This window comes from Rhopilema esculentum, chromosome 7 (assembly GCF_057945365.1).
Source record: "Rhopilema esculentum isolate cy_ngs chromosome 7, ASM5794536v1, whole genome shotgun sequence".
In the NCBI taxonomy this organism is placed as follows: domain Eukaryota; kingdom Metazoa; phylum Cnidaria; class Scyphozoa; order Rhizostomeae; family Rhizostomatidae; genus Rhopilema; species Rhopilema esculentum.
The window spans coordinates 13,371,367-13,383,060 of record NC_142821.1 but is presented as its reverse complement, the minus strand read 5'-3'; the positions used below and the strand labels follow the sequence as shown (position 1 = coordinate 13,383,060).

At 37.9% G+C, this 11,694-nt stretch overlaps 1 long non-coding RNA gene across 1 annotated transcript in view; it reads right to left on the bottom strand.

The window, feature by feature from the left end:
- Positions 1 to 1,139, bottom strand: part of LOC148960045 (uncharacterized) — a 31,416-nt gene extending 30,277 nt beyond the window's left edge. Inside the window, exons 1-2 of the long non-coding RNA XR_016143862.1 lie at positions 1,009 to 1,139; positions 469 to 592 (exon numbers count right to left, since the gene is read on the bottom strand). This is a non-coding gene — a long non-coding RNA (uncharacterized LOC148960045). The remainder of the gene's footprint in view (positions 1 to 468; positions 593 to 1,008) is intronic.
- Between the last annotated feature and the right edge of the window lie 10,555 nt (positions 1,140 to 11,694).

The window sequence follows — 11,694 nt, the reverse complement described above, 5'->3', positions numbered from 1 at the left end:
CTGTGAAAATATATGCTTTTTGTGCCATCAAATTGCAGCTTGATTTTTAAATTCTTATGACTGATGATTCAATAATAATCTTAAACTGTTTATTTATGACTGAAATGATCTTTGATAGTATCCAATTGGAATTTTCCCAATATGACAGTTTTGTAGCATTTCACCCCTTTTAATTGTCACAAATCTGCGTTTCTTGAACCACAATCCTGGCCAAAAGGTTAGTGGACTGGTGAAAAACCACTAAAATTGCAACTTGACGCTAAAAAAATTATCAAAATCCCCCACCCCTGCAGCAATGTTGGTTTTTTCTTAAATACCTAAGTAACAGCAATCAAAAAGAGTAGAAACAAGCGTATCAACATGCGGATTTTTCCAAAAATACTACAATTTGCCAGCTAGTCCAATAACTTTTGGCCAGAATTGCAGTTCTATATTTTAGCTGACGACAATATACATAAAGGGCCCTACCTTTGATTCACTGACAAAAGAGGACTGGCATCCTTGCAAAGATTGAGTTGGGGAAGGACACGAGGAATGAGATGCAATTTCAGACACTTCACGGTCAGATTGATCAAGGTCTTGGGCTTGGTCACTGAAAAAGGCAATTGACCATCTCTTTCATAATTTAGCGTGTAATTTCAACATTAAAAAAACATCACACAATTATTACAATTCTTTTGGATTAAAAACTGCAGCTAGATAAAAATGAATGTAAAAAAAGACAAAGGATGATAAGATAATGCTCCAAAAATGATTAAAAAGTTCAAGTAACCAACTACCATCTCTTTCCAATTATCTATGTTATTTTGACTCATTTATGAAATTTTTCTAAGGACAAAAATTTTGTCGTTTGCTGAGATTGTCTAGTCAAAAAACAAAAGATTGTTGAGTTTACGAAGTTTTGATTAGCAATGACAAGCGAAATAGATTTCCCCAAGCTTTTGGTTAAACAAATTCATAATAAACAGCTTAAAATCAAGTCAAACAGCTTGAGATTTAGCTACTTACTCAGTGATGTTTGTGTCTGACTGTCTGTGCTTTACAAAGGGTGACAGCCATTCCAAAAGTGCATCGTACTTTGACATCCCCTTTCTTTCGTCTCCACTCTTCCTCTTCACAGTTTTTTTACATTTAGACCCTGTTCACACTAGCACTGTAAACATTTGGGTCTATAAGCCCAAATTGATCCGTACCCAAACTAGCACAGATAGGCCTCCCGTTTACACTAGAACTGTGGATCCATACCCATTTGGGTCTGCTATCTGGACCCATTTGGGATCGCTTTTCAAGGTGTACTCATTTTGATCCGTGCTCGTTTAGGTTAGTGTAAACGGCTGGAACCGTTCCCAAACGAATACAGCTCAAAAGCGAGGCATAGATTTCTCTGTAAAAGGCTCTTGTTGGCGCCAGAAGTTAAAAGATTAAGGGTTCGAAGCAAATTCAGAAATCAAAAAGATGGATGAGCAATGTCAACAGAAAATCCTCCTTCTGCTCACGATGCTAGCTTCATGTTTTAATACATGGCTTCATTATGTCACATTTTTATGTACCCAACATAAAATTCGCCTGTGGAGACTTGCCTCAGAAATTTTTGGGCAGGATAGCATTGGACGGCCAGGCCTACAACATGCGATGCGACAAATTATTATTCAAAAACGTCGATTTCAACACTGCAAGCCAAGAAGATTCCAGCAACGACCAGGAAGAACCAATGCTTGGTGGCAAAATTTCTTGGATGAAAAAGTTGTTCCTGAAGAGTGGTACGAAAATTTTAGGCTGTTGAAGCAAAGTTTTGATCACCTTTGTGAGGAATTAGGACCTTTTTTACAAAAGCAAATAACTCAAATGAGAAAGCCCTTGTCCGTTGAGAGCCAGGTGGCTATTACTTTATATTATCTTTCGGACAAAGGTAGATATTGTAAGGTCGCTAACGCTTTGGAGTAGCAAGGGGAACTGTGTCAGTAGTGATCAGAAGAGTATATCGTGTCATGGCTGAAGTTATGGGACCGAAGTATATCAAGTTGCCTACAACAACTGAGTCGGTTGTTAAGCTCACAAAGAATTTTGAAACAAAGCATGGTTTTCCTCAATGTCTAGGTGCTGTAGATGGCACTCTACTAATCTTGTTACTCTATTAATGTTCAAGCGACATGTGACTACCGGTTTAGATTTTTAGATGTGGTCATCAAATGGCCTGGTAGCGTGCATGATGCTCGCATTTTTTCAAACTCAAACAAAAACAAAATGTTGCAAAATGGTTCTATACCTCCTTGCCAAAAGGTTTTAGTGGAAGCCCAAGACAGTGTTCCTGTTTGTCTGCTAGGAGATCCAGCATACCCACTTTTACCTTATGTCATGAAAGAGTATGCTGGAGGGGCAGCTCACTTGAAGAAAAATTCTTCAGTCAAAGGTTGTCATCAGCAAGAATAACCATTGAATGTGCCTTTGGTCGACTTAAAGCTCGTTTTGGGGCATTAAGACGTGAAATGGATATATGCCAGAAAGACCTCCCTCATGTAATTTACAGTTGCTTCACATTGCACAACTTCTGTGAGGATCATCGTGAGGCAATGGTAGAAGAGGCAGTTCAAGTTGCAATTCAGTCAGATAGAGAATGTCAACCACATATGTAAAGAAATGGAAACTGTGGCGCAGATATTCAAGCAAAAAGAATCAGAGATACATATAAAATGTATTTTAATAACCATTAAGTAATGTTTCTCCATCATATGTGGATTTTTATAAGAAAGTGGTCTATAAGACCAGGGGGACTCAAGAGGTAGAATGTAGTGGGAGTACGGTCACAATGAGTTAGTCATCTGAGCCCCAAACCCTAAAATGTAAAAACTTTTTAGACTTTTGATGCCCTAAAAGTATTTAAGAAAATTTCCAGATCTCTTGATAATTTTGCAAACTGTAATTGGAGGCCAAGTAAGTCAAATAAAGAACCAAAAATTTACACCAGGAGGGAGATTTTTTAGTTAAAGATGATAGACCATAGACCCAAATGTGAGCCAGGAGATTTTTGGCTGAAAATGGTACCTCGAAAGTGTCAGAGGATCAGGGTCACCATGATCACTTTACCCCTTGAGTTCCCCCTGGGTCTATAAAGAAAGTAGTACTGCATTGTAACCATCGAGTTTTATTTCGTTGAGTTTTTCAAATTGAGTTAGTTGAACAATAAAACAGTTACTTTTCAAAAGCACTGTTCTCTGTTTTGAAGTTTTGTGAATGTTTTGTATGTATCCCTGTTATCTCCCTTCTGTTGTACATTCTGTAAATGTTGGTGCACATTCTGGTGCACATTCTGGTGGACATTTTGTACATTCTGGTGTACATTCTGGTTTAAATTTTGGTGTACATTCTGCAGCACATTATGGTGTCCACTTTGGTAGTCGGGCATATGAAATTGGTTTTGAAAACCTTGCTGCTGCTGATACTGTGGCTGATACATTGAAGCTATCATCATGAAACCTTCTTTCATGGTTCCAGCAATCTCTTCTGTCATTTGCTGCAATGAAGCCTTAAAATTTCTTTCCGCAGCTTCAAACTGATCCAGAGATTTTTTTCTTAACTCAAGATCGTCTTTTCTCATTGATGACTCTTCTTTCACAAATGACATCAATTGCTCCTGGAAAGAAACTTGTTTGGTCGTTTTGCATGACGCCTTTCTTCCAGTGATTCCAATAATACTTCCCTTTTTCTCTTCATGTTTGTTTTTATTGGTTCCACCAATGGATGACCAACATCAACACCATCTTCATAAGATGTTCTGGTTTGAGAGCCCTGCAGTCCAGAAGGAGAATCTTCAATATCCAATAAAAAGCTTCGATATCTCCATTTCTTTCATTAAATGTTGAAGTTTCGAACCCTAAACTAATTGTCTCCACTGCTGGGCTGCCAGACCAAATTTCATAACATTCATCGTACAATGCACCAACTATCCTCCCACCTCCACTTTTTCTCCACGGTCAATCGCTTTACGAAATCCCAACTTAAGCTTCTTTATTCTTGATGCGATCCTGTCCTTGGTAAACTTATTCTTTGCTTCAGCATTTGGGAACTCGTCACTACCCTCAACTGGGTAATGGGCAATGAATAGTTTGGCAATGTCTTCATATTTATTTTTCACAGTTTCCCAATCATTCCCTGATGACAGTTTCATTGTTTTATAATCAAGCACCGTTTGCAAGAGTAATTCCTCATCAGTCCAACAGAATGTTTTTGAGTTTGACGTTGATTCATCTCTCAAGTTCCCTTCTCTTGAAGCCATTATTGATGTAAAGTTTGTTGGTCAACTTCAACAAAAACACGCGGACGATATTGCAAATGTTTTTGCACCAAAAATCACTGAAATATTGGAATGACCTTGTTTTTGTAATCAGTGCGAGGTCAAAGTGCTGAAACGGTGCTGGACCTGGCTGTGGATCTGTTCTAGTGTAAACGCGATCTGAAACAGATCCGTTCGAGTGTAAACGCTAGCAAATATTGGCACGGATCCAAATTGGATCCGTACCCATTTGGATCCGTTCTAGTGTAAAAAAGGGTCTGTGACAAGCTGATACCAGACAAGCTGGCAGCTCACAAAGAGAAATAAGGCGTACGGGTATAAATTTTGATGTAATGCATCAACTATGAACCGGGACAAAACAGTGCGCTGTCCCTGAAAATCTAGCTGTTAAACCTATTTACTCTCTGTCTCAAAGTAAAAAGATGAACATTCTCAGCCTGGAATTCTCTCCGGTAGTCTCTGTAACTTCGTTAAATGATTAGCGTTATATTGTCAGAAGATCGTAATGTTTGAATTGTCTGTTATTTGTATCATTGTCAATAATTCTGTATTGCAACCATATGTCTGTAACTAGTATCCTGTCCCTCAACTAATTTCGTAAAATTGTGAAAGTAAAAATTATCATGTCAAGTAAAATGTTGTAGTCAAGGGGGACCTCTGCACAAAAGGGGCAGTTGTCTCCCTTTAAATTGTCACATATAAACTAAATGATTATGATTGTTATGCCCTAACCCTACTGTGTCATCAGAGGGCAGGAAATGAAAAAAAAATGTAACCCTATCCAGTAATGACTCTCTATTTAACCCTATCCAGACTAGGCCAGACCAGACGTCATCAAAATGGTTGCCGGGTGAAGCAAAAATTTAGAAAATTATAGAAAATCTTAAAATATTCATTAATTCCAAAGCATCGGGCTAAGATATTAAAATAAGCAAATTTGATGCATTTTCTAATAGAAACAAGAAGATTGACACAATTTTAATGTTACTTCTCAAAATTATTAACGTTTCTAACAAAAGAACTCAACATATTTTGTATTTGGCTATAGTTTTTCCTTTATAACTAAATGATCGATACAAGCAAATGTCATGTTTAAGTTCAATTTTAATGCCTTAGCAGACAAATTATTCTAAACTTGCAGTTTTATTAATGTAATACCTATAAATCTGTCAACAAATGTGCGCGCATGCGCAGCAGAAAAATCATAGAAAAGGATGTTGAATTTGAATTTTCTGGTCAGAATCATGAAAAGAGCACAAATTAATGCCTAGATACTAATTTTCATCAATAAATCTACTTTTGTTGCGAATCCGTGGCAGATTGAACTATTTTTTACTTGACTAGTTTTGAAAACGCCCCTACACAACCCCCTGATTAATAATAAAAAAATTATCTTTTTATATGAACATGTGTCAGATAGGTTAAAACTAAAAGTCAAGAGGTCTGAGGGGTATTGCTTTCAAACTCCTGAAGTTATGAAAGAAAAACCAACTAGGGGGGCACTTTGTGCCCCCCTAGTCTGGATAGGGTTAAACAAGTAGTTTATTTGCCATATTATTTGCGCGTCATTGGCTGATTAAACAATAGCTTAATCAGACAACAACAAAAGCTATTGCGTGATCCGCCATTAATCGCCTTTGCAGGTGTTGCAATACTTTTGTCCTGCTAGTGTAGTTAGGCTTGACTCTATATCTAACTATTTAGTGGGACATTGAAGAAAATTGGAAAAGGTTATAAAAATCTAAAATTTCTTGCTTTTGTCTATATATGATCACTTCAGCAGAACTGGCAATTAGAGCAACTGGATAGCTTGTTAACTTATTCACTAGACCATTTCCAATAAGCTGTAACTTATGACTACAGAACGCAATTTTTGGACAGACCATCAGCAAGCCAAAACTTTCAAGACTTAGCTGCAACTTGAGATTTTTAAACGCAACTTTTTTTAACAACAAGAAAAAAGACCATGACTGAGAGGATACCAAGTTACGTACGCCTAAAGCCTGATTTACACGAGACGAATTTTTTCGTGCGAAGCGAATTTTTCGCCGCGAATGCGCGAAAAATATGCGCAGAAGTGGAGATTAGAAAATTCGCAGCGAATAATTCGCTGCGAAAAAGTAGAAACCATTCCTACTTTTTCGCTGCGAATTTTTTCGCCATGTAAAATAAACCAATCAGAACAGCAATTGAAGACATCTGACACGAACCCAAAGGAAGGGCTTGGCCGAATGGTGCTACGCAATGTAAACATATCTAAATCAAAAGTATGCAAAACGACAGAAAACTACGCAATGGTTCAAACAACAACATGGGTGAAGAATGAGTAACCTATGACTAGGCCTAAACAATGCTGGGAAAATCCCGCACCTATAACATAAACAATGGAATGGGACGTTTCTAGCAACAGGCGTCTTTGGTGCAATAAACGATGAAAGCTCCTCATATGTAGTTGGCGACATTCGAAAGTAATTATTCCTGACAATGTAAGCGTAAGTCACTTACAGAAAGATGAAACTCCACCTTCTGCAGACGTTCTGAATAAATTTTCCGAACCAAGTACCCATTTATTTGCTTTTTTGCTCGCTTTTTTTCAATAACAACAATCTTCGAACAGACGCCATTTTCTTTGGCATTATTCGCGGCGAATTCGCAAAAGAAATTCTGCCAGTGGAAATTAAACTTCGAATTCGCAGCGAATTCGCAGGAGAAAAATTCGTGGCGAAAAATTCGCTTCGCGCGAAAAATTCGTCTCGTGTAAATCAGGCTTAAGACTTGACTGTTTGCTCGTGCGACTCAAGAGTCAACCTATGATGTTTCGGAAATGTGACAGCAGGACCCATCTCACAGCAAATTGCTCTATAAAAATTGTTTCAACTATGGTTGTGCCAGCAATATTAATACAGACTGCCCTGAAAGCAGTCTGTGTAAGGGTTGTGGGTCGCCTGGACACAATCTTGCCCAGTGAAAGTGAGCGTCCAACCATGGATGTTGGTGCAACTGCCGCTTTGTCAAGAAATGTGACTATGACTCCTGTATAGTAGCAAACTTGGGAGGGTTTCCCAAATACTTTCAATGGAAAAAGGCTGGCAACAGCCTTGCTTCTGCAGGTATTGAGTTGCCTCCGTTTATTACTATTTGAAATAAAAAATATCTCTTTCTAACAAGATCAGGTCAGAGTTCTGTAATATCTGCATGTCAGATACCCACAGAACATCAGATTATCCCTCAAGGCACGTCAAGGACCTGCAATCCTAGCCAAAAGTTATTGGACTAGCTGGCAATTTGTAGTATTTTTGGAAAAATAGACTTCCCGCCCCCCACTGTCAATATTCATACGCTTATTTCTACTCTTTTCGATTGCTGTTACTTAGGTATTTAAGAAAAAACCAAAATTGCTGCAGGGGTGGGGGGTTTTGATAATATTTTTGGGGCCAAGTTGCAATTTTAGTGGTTTTTTCACCAGTTCACTAATCTTTTGGCCAGGATTGTCTAATATAGAGGGAAAAGGAAGAAGATGAAAATTTGCAAATATCTTATATAGAGAAGTGTCATTTTTTGTAACCTAAAATAGGAGCAATTTAAGAAAGGTGCGTCCAATCATGAAGAATTTTATATTCAGCAAGCAAAAGAGTTCATGCAGGAATCCAATTCACAACTTGTGTTAATTCTATCTTGAAGCCCAGGCCTAAATCCAATTGATTGTTCTGGAATTGTCAAGCAGCAATTGAATAGAGATGCCACAGAAAAAATTATTACTACGAAGACAATGGTAAAGTAGAACCCACAAATTATTAGAAAAGTTGAATGATGGTTATTAAAGGACAAATGTGCTCTCGGGTACAGTTGAAAGTTGTTGGCGGGTTTGGTAAAGTCTAATTTGTTCATATTAGGGGGTCTTCAATACAAGTGTTCAAGGTTGAAAGATTTTCAAAATCGGGGGGAAGGGGTTAAGGTGATGAAAATCTACTAGACATATCGTGTTTATGTGTCTTCAAATTTCATGTTTAAAAAATCAAAACCTGCAATTTGGAAATTTATAACAACAAATCCATTTCTACGCATGCGCTAATATAAAATATTGATAAAAGGATCCTTTTGTACTGATAAAAGGAGCCTTTTGTACAGTACTGGGAAAATTATCACAAGTTACCATGAGTCACCAACGAGTTACCGTACGGGTTACATTCTACCATAGTCTATTGAAAAGACTGGTTAGGAATCCTATTGTCTTTCGACCGCTATGTTATTGTTATGGTAATTTTGTGTCACGTAAGGACAAGCAGCCATCATTTCAGTCGCCAAAAAGAGAAAATTCAGTACGCCAGAATGACAGCGTAATAGCATGATCTTTACTCTAGTCTTGTATCTTACTTCGTCTTTTACATAATGGCCGGAGAAAACTGCGCGTCTCTTGGTTGTCACAATAGCAGGGCCTCATCAGGTGCAAAGCTGTCGTTTTTTAAAATACCAACTGTAAGTAACAACGATGGAGAGGATACACGTAGAAAGAAGGAGGAAGCCTGAGCTGAGTGGATAAGGATTGTGTGTAGGAGATGCCGATTTGGGAAGGCAGTTTCTTTTCATTTGTGAATACTTTTCATTTGTGTGAAATTCATTTCGATTTAGATGATATTGATATGTTTCCTAAACGAAAAATCTTACGAACCTGGAGCATTCCGTCAAGAAATTTGCCTAAAATATAATTTGACACTGACGAAAATTTCAAAGAAAAGAGAGTTGTCAAAGGCAAAATTCAAGATCCGTTGTTGAAGCCAATTTAGGAGTCTTTCGAAACAGTAGAGAAAAGCATAGGAAAAATGAAGTTAATTTCATGGCAAACAGAAGGATGAAAAATAAATTATAAATTTGTTCCTTGATGATTCAGAAATGTATGTACCAAGATTCTCGGTAACTGTCTCTAATAAAGAACCATTGGACACAAAATGTTTTTATTTTGGCTGGAGAATACCATCTTTCCCAAACCTGGATATACAGATTAACTCTGTGAGGCAGATTTTAAACTTTTTGGAAACTTTGTGTATTTGTTGTGGTATACCATGTAATTGGTGTAAAGACACAATCTTACATGCAGTTTCAAAAAGACCAATCTTGAATACCAACTCTGATCCATTTGAATCATCTCAAATATTTAGAAGCGAAGATTGCTCTATTATCTTATTACCAAATGCTGAAAATGGCAGATGTTCAAGTTGCAAGCTAAAGTTGAAAGCAAGGGCAAACCTGACAAAAAAAGCGGTCCCAGCTAAGGATAAAGCCCCACTTTCGGCATGTAGTCAAAGTAAGCTTGTTGCTACAGTGAAAGCCAGCCGATTGAAATGCAGAGACCTTGAAAATCAAGTTGTGAAGATTAAACAAGAAATAATTACCAAACAATCTTTTGGTGGTACAAAACTTGTAAATGGCTTTGAAAAAAGCAAACATTCAGTAAACTTAAGCTTCACAGGTTCACAATGTCCACAAATGTATGGCCTCCTTAAAATACACAAGCCGAATGTTCCACTTAGACCCATTTCTTCTATGATTGGCTCAGCACAACATGAACTGGCTAAGAGGCTTTCTGAAGTTTTGGACCCTGTTCTTCGAAAATATTCAAAACATTGTATCAAGGACTCTTTTACGTACGCTGAGTTCATGCAAAACTTGAGCATCGAAAACGAAACATCTTTCATGCATTCTTTTGACATTAGCATTCTTTTCACAAATGTCCCTTTGAATGAGACCATCAAAATATGTGCTGACGCTTTGTACCGGAGCGAGCTTAATAGCCCACCATTCCCAGAGGAAGTATTCATTGAACTGATGGAAACTGCAACTCATTCGGTTGAATTCAGCTTTAACAATGAAATGTACCAACAAAAGGATGGTGTCGCTATAGGTAGCCCTCGGGGACCAGCCTTGGCCAATATCTTTGTTGGCTTTCATGAAGAGCGTTTGTTTGACTGCGACCAAAAGCCAGGTGTCTATTTTCAGTATGTGGATGACACATACTATTTTCAAAACACAGGCTGAGTGTGATACTTTCCTAAAACGCCTTAATGGTATCGCACAGCCCTACATTTTACATTTGAAAAGGAACAAAATAACTCCTTGCCATTTCTAGATGCTTTGGTTGAAAAATCTGACACACTAGTGTATACCATAAACTGAAATATATACCACATTTTCAGGGTTATACACTCGATGGAGTTCGTTTTGCCCAAAACAAAGAAAAATCAGCCTCATCAAAACGCTTAGTTGCACTGATGATTTGTTCCAAGTCTAAACTCTACTCGGAACTTGAAAAACTAACTAAGATTTTTCTGGAGAACGGCTATCCAGAAGATGTTATTTCAGTTTACATTAAGGAGAAGATAGGAAATTTCTCATCTGACGTAGAATTTGGTCCTCAAAAGTGCCCGGTCTATCAAAAACTACCCTGGATCGGTAATAGATCCCTACTTGAAAGACATTAAAACAGGCCATTACAAATTGTTTCTTTGCGGTCAACCCATGTGTTGTTTATAGTACAAAAAAGGCCCTTCCATTCATTCAAAAGGGCTGCGTTCCTGCCACACAAAAAAATTCGGTTGTATATGAATTTACGTGCTAGTGTGATTCTGGCTACGTAGGACGCACCCCCCAAAGATTGGAGGATAGAATAAAACAACATGTTCCATCTATTATTAGAAACAAAAGAGAATCCCCAAAGAGAACAGCCACCTCAGTCTTGCAAATCTAAAATTACAACTAAAACCTATGATTCTACTATCGGGCAGCATTCACTAGAAAACCCAGATTGTTCAAAAAACTATAATGGCGAAATTTTTCGGATTATCGGTAAAGCCCGATCGCCGTTCCACCCAGCAGTTTTAGAATCTATCTAAATAAGCACGAAAAAACCGCTACTGTGTAGACAAAAGGAGTCCGTTTTCACCTTAGGACTCCACTGGTAACATTCTAATAGGCAAGCTAAATTTATTGGTCAACCTATACAGTCATGTGCTCGTGTTTCTGATTGGCCTATTTCGATCCACAACTGGGTATATCTATTTCTTAGAATAGAGTTTTCGATCTTTGTTCTGACGTTTTTAACTCTGAACAGTGTCAGACGAAAAGCTTTAGTTTACTAAATGTTTGCCTTTTTCAAAGCCAAGCAAATACCAATGGACTCGATGTAAGTGATGATCTTCACAAAGATATAACAAGCATAGTAGGAAATTCTAAGCTAAATGCTACACCTCCAATGAGGTTGGTTTGGGAGGAGCAGCAACAGCTCAGTACTGTATCTGTCAAAGGCTGGCGCTACCACCCACAGTTCATCAGATTCTGCTTATCATTGCAAGCGAAAAGCTCATCTGCATATGATGAATTATCTGAGGTTCTTGTGCTGCCAAGTCAAA